General features: G+C 48.4%; 1 protein-coding gene and 1 long non-coding RNA gene across 2 annotated transcripts in view; both read left to right on the top strand.

The window, feature by feature from the left end:
* Xxylt1 (xyloside xylosyltransferase 1) overlaps positions 1–13,709 on the top strand; it is a 139,787-nt gene that overhangs the window by 113,515 nt on the left and 12,563 nt on the right. The window lies entirely within an intron of this gene.
* Positions 10,623–13,626, top strand: LOC116085794. Its single transcript, XR_004116728.1, has 2 exons — positions 10,623–10,833; positions 12,872–13,626. It is a non-coding gene; the product is annotated as an uncharacterized LOC116085794 (long non-coding RNA).

The following is a 13,709-nucleotide window of genomic DNA, read 5'->3' as shown; positions in this document are numbered from 1 at the left end:
CCTCTCTTTCCCTGGTCCCCTCATCTCCCAATGGCTTCTACTCAGAACATGACTTTATTACAGGGCAAAATCGTTCACTGTGTCCTTAGCTGTGGTGAGATCAGTAGGGCTGGCTGTGATCCAGTAGAGCTGTTGCCCTTATAGAAAGAAGAAATTACAGTAGGCACTCACAAGGGGGAGCGGGGGGGGGGGGGGGGGGGGGATGCTGTGTGGAATTGAAGGCAGAAATCAGGGCTTTGCCTCCATCAAAAAAAGAAAGGACAAAGATGGCCAGTTAGCTACCAGACACATCCAGAGACCTGGGCAGAATCTCAGGAGGAGCTTGAACTGTAGAATAAGGAGTTTCTGTTGTTTAAACCATCCAGCAGGTTTGGTTCCACAGCCATAGGGAGTAAATCCGTATCCCCCTGCTCCGGGCATGGAGAGCACCAGCAGGTGAGAGCATAGGCCTTTTGAGGGGCTGCTGTCCAGGAACAGAGATCTACAACATGGCGGCATCTGCTGTAATGCAGAGATGGATTAGGGGAGGAGCCAGACAGGGGTGTTTTCCAATTCTAGATCCAGCCATTTTTAATTAAGACTTCGATGCCTGGCAGTATTTTGGAAATGTACTTTGGGGCTGTGGTGAAGAGTCTACTGCAGAGGAGCCTCGTCACCGTGCCAGGCTTGCTTTGGCACAGCCCTCTATTATCACTCAGGAATGCTTTAACAGTTGTTATAGAAAAGAATCCTGGGGTTTGCTTTCCTAGGGTTAAGTTCAGCATGTTTCCCGTGTGCGTGTGTGCGTGAGTACGTGCATGCGTGCGTGCATGCATGCATGTGTCTAGGCACACATGTGTGGGTATTTATCAGGGACAGATGTAGGAAAGAGAGAACTGAGGGAAGAGATTGAGTTTCACTTTGAATGTGTTTTACAAACAGGAGATATACTTCTTTTTTTAAACAAAGAAATATTTTTAGATTGCAAAAGGGGGAAAGTTAGCAGTTAATTGGATATACTTGAGAAAGGTGCCAGTTGTGCCTAGTTCCAAACACTTGGGTATATCTGGTTGTATATTTTTACTAATGTAATTTTTGCATTCCTGGTTACCATCTCTGCAGAACTGTTTTCAGTACATGATTACATTTAGTGAAGGGAAATGAATTGACAAAAAAGGCCTATGATTTGCACTTGTATCTCTGGCTAGCCAGGGCTGCCTCTGTGGGTCTCCAGGATATTTTGCCTGTGGGTCTGGTCTACGGAGTGAGGAGTGAGACTCCTCGTGGGGAGTGGTGTGCAGAGTGCCCTTAGAACTATCTTCCTTGGGCAGGACTATTTTCAACTTGTATTAAAGTTGATGTGATTCAACTGTATAAAGCTATATGACAGTTTTATTTGCTGTACACGAGGCCTCCCCCAGCACTGGCTAGCACCCACTGGACAAGGGCGTCCCACTGTGGGAACTAAAATCAGTAATTTTCTCATATTGGGGTTTAAATTCTCCCATTTGAAAAATTAGGTGGTGTTCTCACCATGCCTGCCTCATGAGGACGTGAGATTATGAAGCCTTGGCGGTCAGCTTGAAGTGCAAGGCTCAGAAAGACTGGTGAGGTTTAGTCCTGACTGCTCTTGATAAGTTTACCCTGGAGGTATACTTTCTTCCCTCTGAAGGTTGGGAGGAGACAGCCTGCTGCCTTGCCAAAGTGAAGCTGCCAACTGAAGGCCCATGCTAGGCAAACAGAACCAGAGTGCTGTGTTCCACAAGGCACACAGGGCAGCTGCCCCATGTGTTTGGGATTTATTTTATTTCCTAATCTTGTTACCAACAGAAAAGGGCCCTAAGGAGTCTCTAATTTTATTACCATCCAGGAGCCTTTTATCTGTTGTCTGTGGGTTGGTTGGCCAGATGTCTGAGCTCTCTGAGATGGGGGCTCTCTTATCATCTCCTTGCCATTCTCTCTGTCCTTCCAGAGGAGAATGACCCAGGAGAGTAAATGCAGAGAGGACCCCTCCCTTGGGGGCTCAGGGTGGGGGCATACACTTGGGTCCTGAATTGGAGATAGCTGAACAGTGGGGAAACAAATGAGGCTTCTGTTTAAACTGGGTTGCCTTTCTCACCTACCCTACAGCAGCTTTCTAGACAGCCCTCCTTGACCCTCCCTAACTTTCCTGTGCTATGCACAGCAGGGCTGCAGTACCACTCGCTGCCAGCAGGGGTCTCACCTGAGTTGTTATGCAGACCTTCTATGGACTCCTCCCCTACCACAGACTGATTGGCTGTGCTCTGTAAATGTTCAGTTTACAGACTTGGAGTCCACTCTGAGGCACCGCAAACTGGAGATGGTTAATCGCCAGGGAGAGGCAGAGGGGAAGGAGTGCACATTGAATTCTCCCTCTAAGAGGAACACTAGTGGATAACAAATGAAGGTTTTTTTGGTCCCCACAAAAGCCTTATTACCTTTTGGAGTTATCAAGTGATTAAAGTAACTCATGGTTGTTTTCTGTCACTTTATTTATAACCACAAGTTGGATACTGGATGTAAAGAACTCATATTTAGCTTAAAGCATCTGTTCCTCCACTAGAATCAGTACCTGTGTGGTTCCAGCCAACAGCTAAAGGCTACATATAGAGCAAGGAAGTGCTGCCTGGCATTAATCAGAAGTCTCGTAGGAGCATGTAAATACTGCCTCTAAAGGACACTGTCACCATAAAGGAAAGCCAGGAAATGGGAAGCAGCAAGTCCTTAAAGGCTGTGACAAGCAGCAAGAAGAAAGGAAAGGTGAGCCCAAGATGCTGGGACACTGTAAGTCTCATCAGGATGACCCCGGGGGTCTAGATAGTGTATGTGCATCCTGCCGACCCCAACTGAAGTGGGTCTCCAGTTCATCGCTGTGTAGACTCTGGCTTCTAGAAACATCCGGCTGACCTAGAGCAGGCCTAGTGTAATGTGGGGACCTATTTCCTATTTCCTGCTTCTTTTTACATAAAGAATATACTGAGCCACTTTCATCATTAACATTTTAAAGCTGTTAAGTGACAATGCCTTGCTTTTATATCATCACTCCCTGTCTCACATACCTCTAATGTGCACAGACATTCATTTGCGGGTCACTGAGTGTCTCCACTGTGGACTCCATGTAACACCTTACTATTGAATTGCTGCATCCTGTCTGTGACTTCCTCTAGGTCTATTTCTGAAGTCTCATTTCCCTCTCATGGCCCCTGGCATCCCTGCATCCCACTCACATACCGTGGTCCCTCAAGGTCATCTACACCCAGAGTGGTCCTGTGGTGAGTCCCATGGTCCTAGGTTCCTATCTTCATTCACCATGAATGACTCTGGTTGTCTGTGGTGCTTGCTTGCCATTTTCACCATGGTTAGGTTAGAAAACACCTTCTGCAAAGGTATCCAGGGAGGGTCAGGGAAGATGACCTCCCTGAATATGGGTAGTGCCAGTCCATGGATCCAACTGAATAAGAAGAGGAAAAAAGATGGGACTGGGTCAAGTGTCAGGATCATCGCTCTCTGCTCTCTGACCTGCTAGGTATGCAAAAGCTCCGTGCTCCTGTGGCCACAACTCACACTGGACTCAGTCCTTCCTCCTCATTATAGGCTTTACCCTCAGACCATGAGCCAAATAAACCTTCCTTAAGTACTTTCTTGTCAGTTACTTGCCATAGCATTGAGAAAGGGGACTAATTGGTATAATATAGTTACATATGTAGCAACATATAAAAAATAACTACTAGTGGGAGATAAATTTGTAGGAATATTAGTCTTTGTTTGCTTGATCAGTGAATTCTTAGAACATATAATCACATGGCTGAGCTTACATGAGCCTTAGGTATAGGCATGTTAGGCCTGTCCAGACACCAGAATGGATGCAGACTAGGGTCAGCTCCTGTCTTCTTGAGCAGCCTGGGGACAGGTTTATTCTGTGCTGTACAAGGGCACCATTTGAATTGCTTGCTTGACAGAATGATAGATACTTGCACTTTTTTGTTTCAGTTGCCCAAGTTCTGAGCCACAGTCCTCTCTGGCTGACTGTGTGATATAGATTTTAAAGGTCACACAAAATGTGGCTCTTCTTCTTCCCCTTGAGTCAAGGGGGAAGCACACACATAATCAATAATTGAAAAAGGCAAAAAGCGTTGTTGTTGTTGTTTTAAATTTAGTTCCTGTTTTAGCTTACTTAGGTTCCTTCTGGATTCTGAGCTTATAGGACTCAGCCCTATGCAGCTTGGAAGGATCCAGAAATAATCAATACTGGCTCCCGGGGTGTGATAATGTTTCTGCACTCCCCTTTACTCCCAAATAAAACCACTCGATGTGGAAGCTAGGCCCAGCCTGGTATCCTGAATCCCAGTCTGATATCCTTTCCATGTAGAGCGCCCCCTCTCTCTCTTCTTCCTACCTCCCACAGCACTGTCCCGTGTCACCCCCACATCAGGCAACCTGGGAGTACAGTGGGATCATTTCAGTCTACAGATGCTTAAAAACCAGACAAATCAGAAAGCCTTCCTTCTTAGTCATACTGTTATCAAAAAGAAGAGAGAAACGTGGGTAAAGCTGTGGAGGAAAGAAAATCCTTGTCCATTGTTCTTGGGGCCGTAGACTTGCAGTCAATATAGAAAGCAGAAATGTTCCCGGGTATGTGTACTCAGAGGAAAGGAAATCTGTGTTATAAAGAAGCCTGCAGTCCATACTCACTGCAGCAGTGTCCGCTGTGGCCGGATACGGAAGCCACTGGAGTCTCCCCAGAGGGATGTGTGGATACAGAAAATGTAATAAATGTGCACTAGAAGATCCTTCATCCTGTAAAAGTGAGGCTATGCTACCATTTGCCACACGTGTGAACTGAGGACCTTCTGCTAAGGGAAAGAAGCCAGGCACAGAAGGGAGAGCAGCTTGACCTCACTTGTGTGTGGAATCTCAAAAGCAAAAACTACACGTTCAGAGGTGATGCTGGAGGCAAGGTGACAAGTACAGCCATGAAGAGCAGGGTAGGAAGAAGATGTGAGGCTAGAGAAGTCTACAGATCTAATGGACTGAAGGTAATAGTGCTGTCATAGTAAGGGTTTTTGCTATAAACAGTATAGCTTAGCTAGTACACACACACACACACACACACACACACACACACACACACAAAACATGCTTGTGTACGCACATGCATGCACAATAAAAATGAACACATAAAATTAATTTGTTTAACTTTGATAACCATTTATGTATATATAAATCATCACACTGTAGACATTAAACACATACGGTTTAAAAATCAATTCTCTGCTAACTGTTGAAAAAAATAAGACAAGGCAGGACATACTTTCTGATGTATTCCAATTTTCATATATTTATCTTAGTAAAGGGCCAGATGTTCTCATTTCTATTCAGGAAACATGATAATCAGAGATTCGTTTCTAACCACCACACTTTATTCAGATTACACTGAAATCTATAGTATACTAAGTGTCTCTGGGACTAATTAATGTTTTTAAATATTTACCTAAAGCACATAGAAATTATATACATTTCTCAAAAAAAAAAAGAAAAAGAAAAACAACCCATGGGCTGGGCAGGCTTTGCAACAGGAGATGTTTTGCTCAGTTCCCTGAGGTGCTCATCAGTCTGTGTTTTCCCATGTGATCTGGGAGGTTAATGAAGGCACTGCGGGGCCCATTGTTATTTCTTCACTATGAATTGATTAGGCAGAGGATGTACAGTGTGGTAGTGTGTGGCCAGGCCTGTGTGGCTCTGGCAATAGCCCAACTGACTTTGAAGATAGAATGCTGCTTCCTAGTCATGGCCTCGAAGCCATGTGCTGTATTGTAGGTGCTCCTGGCATTGTGCCAGCTCCTCACAGATGCTGGCAGGAGTCCGGGCTGTGTGGATACAATATAGACCTTTCTCGGGAAAGTCAAGTTCAGCCCTTGCTGTTTGCTGTCTGGACTGCTTCACTTCAGCAAGTGTGGACAGAGTCCCTGCCTTGTGCCAGGCACTGGGCTAGGCAGCAAGGATCCAGGTATGGAAAGACACCATTTCTATCCCTGACGGTCTGACAACTCAGTGGGTCAGAGTGGCACTTGGGGTCCTTGCAGACTTCACAAAGGGATTGGCCTCTGGGCTGTGGTTTGGTTAAAAGGTGGTATGTGGATGAGGAGGGAGGAGGGCACAGCAGCTAAGATCCTGGTGAGAATGGCATCTGCAGAGTCCTCAGGAATGTCAGTGTGGATGGGGCATGAGGGAGAGGGAAGGAGCAGAGCCTGAGGTGGACAGGCTGTGGCCAGACGGCCCGGCTTCTCATGGCCTGGGATCTCGGGTCTTCAGAAAGTGGGGAGCGTGGCGTCGCTGTGATGTGAGGACAGATGAACAGCAAACTCCTGCCTCTTGAGTAGGTCACAGTGTCAAAACAGTGTGCTACAACTATGTACATTCCCAGTAGGTCACACTGCTGGAGACAAGACCCAGGGCTAGGTGTGTAGACAGAAGGTCCAGGGTAAATATCATCCAGCTATGGCCTTGTGGCCATCAGAAGGCCACTGGTGAGGGTGGGACAGTATGCCCATTCACTGCCAGAGCAATGGCCTCCAGCATGACCTGGTAGGAACACAGTGGAGGATTTTTTCTTTCATACCAGCCAAGATTTTCCTAAAATTAATCTACCTGTATCTTACACTCTGTTTTCCTCTCCTTTATGCCCATCAAGAAATAAATCTCAAATATTTACCAAAGGTACACTTAAAAGCAGCTTTTTCTAAGAGCAGTGTTTAGACTGAGGAAGATTTCAAATGCAGCTGTGGCATTGGGTTGTGCATCATCTGGCTGTGGCTTGGCTCAGTGGCCTGGGGAAAGGGGCTTGTGCTTGATGCCTGCCAGCAGTGTGTCTTACCTAGCAGAACCACTGTACCTGGGCTGACGTTGTGGACCCCAGTTGGACCGCACTGTGGCATTCTCTGTGATGAGACACCGTTGTGTCTCTGGGATGAGCTGCCTAAGTGATGATGGACACAGGGAGCATGCCCAGATAGAGTCCATGCACCTGCCGCAAGCCCGCTTTGTACATGGGGAGCTGTGCAGAATGACTGGCTTCCTCTCAGGGTTTGTTATTTCCGTCTCCTGAGAAGGGTGAAAAGAGGAAAAAAACAGAACCGTTTCCACAGAATGCATGTTTGAGAACTTGTCTCTACCCCACGTGCTCTTGCCTGCCTCAGAACATTCCATGCTAATTACACAAGCTGCTGCTGCTGCCACAGCTTCCTGTTGGTGTCCACGGCTCTGGAAAACATGGAAGCTGATGATATCTGGGCCTGTGCAGCGGGCTGCAGTAGAGGTGAAGGGGCCGACTTTATTTAAGTGAGGGCAATGTATCCCCGCTGCACCCCAGGCTCTGGTGTGCTGAAGTAACACAGCTAGCTCATAGTGGCTTGTTAGAGGAACCGGTATGGCACTAGGACATAGGAAGAGAAAGCTTTGCCATCCACATGATTCTGTGCTGGAAAAAGACTATAGACTGAGGGAGGATCTCAGCCACGGACAGTGACAGGAGGGTTTCTAGAGATCTGTTCCTGTGTCTGCATCTAATGACTTGTTTTTCTCTGGCATATATATATATATATATATATATATATATATATTTGAGACAGGGTCTGTCTACTTAGTCCTTGCTGTTCTGTAGAGCAGGCTGACCTCAAACTCACAGAGATCCACCTGCCTCTACCACCATAGTGGTGGGATTAAAGTCACACCTGCCTTCCTCTGCCACAGTTTTAAATTGCTTAAATATATGCAACATAAAATTTGCCACTTGGAACATCTTTAAGTCCATAGCATTAATTCTGCTCAAATGTCCCACTGTCACCATCCTGTTTCCAAAACAGTCGTATTATCCAAGCAGAAACTTCATCCTCCATACCGGCTGCCCTCCTTTGTTCCTCCTCAGCCTGCGGCATGCTCTTGTCTTATAAATCTGCCTGGCTTAGATGCTCCATGTCTCCTATGTCACTCTGTTGCCATTAGAAGCCCCTGGCACACTGTTCTCAGCTCCCATCCAGAGACAGCCTGGGGATCCCTTCACCAATGTCCCATCCAAGGGCCATTTGTGAGCCCCTTCAGCCAGTCATTCTCTGTCTGGAATACCTGATCTAGGGCTTTTGGATTCTGATTTCCTTGTATGGTTAATGTGTAGAAGAGCCTTCTCCCACCACCTACCCCGACACACAATCCCTTGGCCAATTAGAGGTAGCTATGCTGTCTCAGAGTAGAGTAGAGCTGTGTCCTGGTCCTGTCCATGCCCTGAGAGGCAGTGAAGCATAGAGAGGTCTCACCCTTACTAGCTGGTCATTTTTGACTGACATCCTTACATCCTGTAAGCCCTGGTTTCCTCATCTAGAAAATGGGTTTAATAATGTGTACCTCCCAAGCTTGCCTAGACAGAGCTCAAGTATGTAAGCATATAGAACAGTGTTTATGGACAGGTTTTGTCACTATTATTGCCATATCTGTAACCTATGCCTCCAAGTTTCATAATGATTAAAGGAAATCACTTATAAATTGTTCATGAAGTAGCTGGCAGGTAATAATTATTGAAGTAAGTGCCAGCTACCCATATGCATACATGCCATGTGTATTACAGAAAACCCCGCACAGTGGTTAAGAGCATTGGCTGCTCTTCCAGAGAGCATGGTTTTAATTCCCAGTGCCCACATGGTGACCTTCACTCATCTTGAGCTCCACTTCCAGGGGATCCAGTGCCCTCTTCCAGCTACCACAGGCACCAGGCAAAGCAGCCTGTACATAAGTAACAGCCACTTTGTTTTTTTTTTTAAGATTTATTTTATTTATTTTATGTGTATGAGTACACTGTAGCTGTACAGATGGCCGTGAGCCATCATGCGTGTGGCTGCTGGGAATTGAACTCAGGATCTCTGCCTCTCAGGCCCGCTCGATCCGCCCCGCTCACTCCCGCGTATTTCACTGTAGCTGCCTTCAGGTGCACCAGAAGAGAGTGTCAGATCTCATTACGGGTGATTGTGAGCCACCATATGGTTGCTGGGATCTGAACTCAGGACCTTCGGAAGAGCAGTCAGTGCTCTTACCTGCTGAGCCATCTCGCCAGCCCCATAACAATCACTTTGTAAAGCAGCCATCAGCAAGGCTCTTAGGCAGTCCATGCTCATCAACAGTGGATTGCCCCTCCCTAAGCAGGGCCCACCTATTTTCTTTCCAAGCAACAGAGGAATGAGGAGTCCTAGGCAGTGGAGACTGGCTGACTGCAGAAGCTCATCTTAGGGCCATGACAAAGTCAAAACCAGAAGTGCTGAATTGAGGAAGGTGTTGGGGTCCATAGCCCAGCCTTAGCACTTTCACCCCTTCCTTTCAAAGTTTGGAAACAGCTCCTTCTGGGATCAGTCTGTCTAACCTCCAGCAGACTATTGTGCATGTGTGTGTCGGGATGCACTGGAATAGAATGTGGCTTCCAAGGAATGTGTTATTTCTCCCAACTTAGAGCTCAGTACAGCATTTCCTCTAGTCTTCTACTCATGATGATCTGGGTGGCCGTGTCTCTTTTGGACTATGGGTACTTTCTGAATGTATGTGAGACTAGCTTGCGCTTCCGACTAAGGTTGAAGGGGCTGCTTTTGCTTCCGTTTAGTGTAGGAGAGGCTCAGGGATGAGGGCTTGCTGAAGCTACGCCCCTCTCACCTCTGCCTGAGCCCCTAGAAGGAACTCTGCTCGAGGTCACCCATTGAGCTAGACTCTCACTCGGCCACACCCTCCAACCAGCAAGGCCTCCTCAGAAGCCAGTTGAGTTCCTGTACTCAGAAGAGAGAAGTTTGTCCAAGGTTCCTTTCCTACCAAAGCTGAGTGAGTGGCTTCCGGAAGCACCTGGCTTGTTTCTGTCGGCCTGCCCTGAGAACCAGACTCCTTGGGCATCCCGTGTCCCTGCAGTGAAGGCTGCCACTCCTGGGTGCCTCAGCATTCTGCAGATCTTTTCTCTGCAGGAGTTGGCAGTGGTCCTGGTGCACGCTTCAGTGAGCTGGTAGCAAGAACACTTGAGGATTTACCCAGCAGAGTGATTCGTCCCTGAAAGCACCCTGGGTTCTGGGAAGCCAAGGGCTGGGCCTCAGTTTACCCAGCAGAGTGATCGATCCCTGAAAGCACTCTGGGCACTGGAATTCCTCAGGCCTTTCCCACTCACCACTGACTGGCTCTGTCTTACCCAGTGTTGGCCAATGAAGGAAGGAAGCAAGCCATCCTCCATCACCAGCTGAGTTACCTCACGCTTCGTGTCCTTCCCCAGTCTTTTAATACCTTACACTTCCTCCTCTAGTAGGGAGCCATCTGAAGCTAAAGGAAGAGAGATTGCACTTGAAGGTGCCCAGGTGTCAGGTACTACTACACTTCCTAAGGGGCCTTCACATTCCTCAGGGATAGAACGCTCAGCTCTCTTGGAGCTGGGGCAGGACACACTTGACTGGTTCAGAGCCCTCTTTCTGCTCCCCCACTATGCAAATGCATGGTCATGTGACACTGTGTCAACACTGCTGAGCTCATCTCCATTTAGCCTATTCCCCAGACACACATTTCACAGGCACAGTGAAACCAGAGGAGCTCTTATGTAAGAGGACCTGGGAGGGGAAGGGAGGGGAGGCTCAGGGAGGTTTGTGAGTACACATTGCTATGACAGAGGACTTGAGGGAGCTCTCGGGAGGGTGCTGAGGGCCTCCACCATGCACGCTTGGTTCCTTCCTGGGTGGGACTCAGGCTTAGGAAGGATGACCTGAAGATGGGAAGAACTGGCCTCTGCAGGGACTTAAGCCTGCAGATCCAGACCAGGATCCCAGAAAGGTGAGGCTCACAGCCACAGGGAGCTCTCTCAGAGCTTTGCCCTTCTGTAGAGGATGGTGAACTTGACTCAGCAGGAAATTTCCAGGATCCCATAGGTGCCCACCTGTGTGTAAGATGGGGGCTGAGTCTGCCTTCTTCCTGTATTCCCTGGTCTGAGCAGGAGGGGCCAGGAGGCCTGGCATAGCCAAAGAGAGTCCTGTGCATGAGGCAGGTATCTCCTGGCCTTGGGCAAGGGCCAGGGAATCTCTGGGAGGTTAGGGAGAGACCGGTAGAGGATGCTGGCTAGCTCAGGGCATATGGATTTCAGCAGTGCAGCCAGTCAGGGCCTGTGGGTGGCGTGTGGCTTCCATGGGGCCTGGCCTGGCCATGTTGGGCATGTTGGCTTTTTTTCTTTTCTATTTGTTTCCCAAGCAGCCCACATTTCTTCATACTTCTCCCTCTGGTGGAGACCTCAGAGAGGAAGCTAGTGTTGAGAACTCTGTTCTGCTAGTGCACACCCTCCCAGCAAGATGGCTCTGTAAATTCTGTGGGGTGGGTGAGGAGCTATCCTTCTTGAGGGGAGCAGTTTGGAGTCTCCTCTAGCCCCGGGTTTGTGGTCATAGGCATCTCCACAGTGAGGGCTAGATGCACACGATGCCCAGCTGACATGGACGTGGCCAGATCATGACACTTCCTCCTTGGCCAGCAGTTGCAGCCTGAAGTACCACAGGGAAGAAAGTAAAGGACAGCTGGGCCCCAAGAGGAAAGGTCCCCCTGCACAGAGAGCTCCGAAAGGAAGGTTGGAAGGCTTGTGTCCAGAACTGAGGGTGTTTTTGAAGAGTTGTCTTCCTTCCTTGGGCAGGGGCTGGAGCTGGTATCTAATTTTAATGCCAATTTTGATCTGGGTTCTAAGTTTTACACTTCAGTCATTCTTACCCTCATTGTTTGGTCTGGGTGAGCCCAGGCCACACCCCTTCTTCTCCCGTGTGCTCTGCAGTTCCAGGTAGTCACTGGCACACCTGTGTAGACTCCTGACTCCAGCACGTGTGGGAGGAGGCTGGGATAGTCGCCAGAGTCCTTCTTTGCCTCCGTGGGGCACAGCAGAGACTCAGGAGAACCATCTGGAAAACCCCAAGAGTCGAGTAGAACATGGCTGACGAGGAGCCCAGGAGCATATTGCAGTTTAAATCTCCCTAGAAAGTTGGCATCAGGGAAGTAGGCAGAGAAAACATCTTAGCCTGTGGGTGTGGGTGAAGCTGAGGTTCGCCACAGTCAGGAAGGAGAATAGGCATGTCTGCCTTGGGCTATCTGGGAAAAGGGTCCTGCAGGCCAGCATTACCAGCTGCCCTATCTCCCAAACCTGATCCTGAGATTGGAAACGAACATGTAGTGGCTGGAGAGCACACAGGGATGCTACTGAGATGGCCCCCAGCAATGGGTATCGCACCATTAAGTCCTCAGGCCATGATCCTGCAGTCTGAGTAACTGGTCAGGAAAGGGACTCAGGTTGAGGGAGCCATGTAGAGGCCTTATAGATCATGTTAGGGGAGAGGGGACTGAGCTCGTTGGCTGTGACTAGGCCATTGGGTTGGGAAAGGTTGCCTCAAGGAATCCTCCTCTACTTTAAGACTCCATGTTTCTATACCAAAGTGAAGGAAGGAAGAGGTTCCAGGAGACAGAGAATGTTCTCTCCCCGGTTGTTCCTCCTGCCCCAGTCCTTCTCCTCACACAGTAACCCTGAGGGAGGTAAGGTAGGTCAAGCACCATCTCATGAGACCACCCAGAAGAGAAGGAATGAGGTAGAAAACTGCACTCGCTCCCCAACCCCGGTTCCAGAGCACTGTACCTACGGACACTAAGAAGGAAAAGTAAGGACTAGGCAGACGTGTATCCAGTCAGTAAGTGCCTTGTGTGCTACTCCTGGAAAATGGTGAGAGCAGCAAGATGCTGCTCATGGGAGACCACCCACATACCCCAATACCAGACATGTCAGGGGCTTTGCTGCCAATGGTAATCCAGTTTCAAACATAAGTAACCAACGCCCTATCAAAACCCACAGCACACTCAACACACATCAGTGGCACATCCGATGACATGACTGCTGGGGCTCAGTGACCAGTGTCCCCTCCAAATTCACTTCTGCAAGCTTCCTGGCTTATAAATCCCAGTCTTGGCATGGCACCAAGGCTTCAGAACATGAAAGGATCCTCCAGCTGATGAGTCCACTGAGCAGTTTCGGGATTGAGACCCCAGGACAGACATTGTTTCAGCCAAGGCCACCTACTGATGGTTGCAGGGCCCACACCTGCTCAGACAGCAGCAGAAAGGGTGTGGGCCTGGCAACCTCACTTCTCAGTGAACTTGACTTGAGCCTGTGCTTCTGTGATCTCGTCAGACATGTTGAAGACTGCCTGCATTGTCTCATGGCGTCCTACCAACATCCTGTGTACAGTCAAGAAGCCAGGGGCTTGTGTACAGAAGCCAGGCATATGGAGAATAATGTTTCTCTGGAGAATTTCCAAGGTGATAAGCAGAGGACCAAAATTTGAATGAGGTCCAACCTAAGACCAGCTGCCCCTCCAGCCCTCATTCTTGCACTGGCCCTAGAAGGAGGGGACAGCCCCTCTCCTCATGTCTGCTCCATGGCTGTGAGCATGTTGCTTCTAGGAATCATTTTCCTGGGAGCCCTCCCCTCCTAAGGCTGTACCAGAGTAAGAGGATGCAACAAGTGTTAGTGTAGAATTTGTAAAACATTTCAATTTGTCATATTGCCTATTTTATTGTCATTAAAAAATAGTGATGTTGACACCGCTATTATAGTCTTCCTCTCTAGAAAAACAGTTTAAAAAGGGCTGGTAAAGTGGCTCAGCTGGTAACTAAAAGGGTGGTAAGGTGGC

This window comes from Mastomys coucha, unplaced genomic scaffold (genome assembly GCF_008632895.1).
Source record: "Mastomys coucha isolate ucsf_1 unplaced genomic scaffold, UCSF_Mcou_1 pScaffold12, whole genome shotgun sequence".
Classification (NCBI taxonomy): Eukaryota; Metazoa; Chordata; class Mammalia; order Rodentia; family Muridae; genus Mastomys; species Mastomys coucha.
The sequence above is the reverse complement of the archived record's forward strand: the minus strand, read 5'-3'. Positions and strand labels throughout refer to the sequence as shown.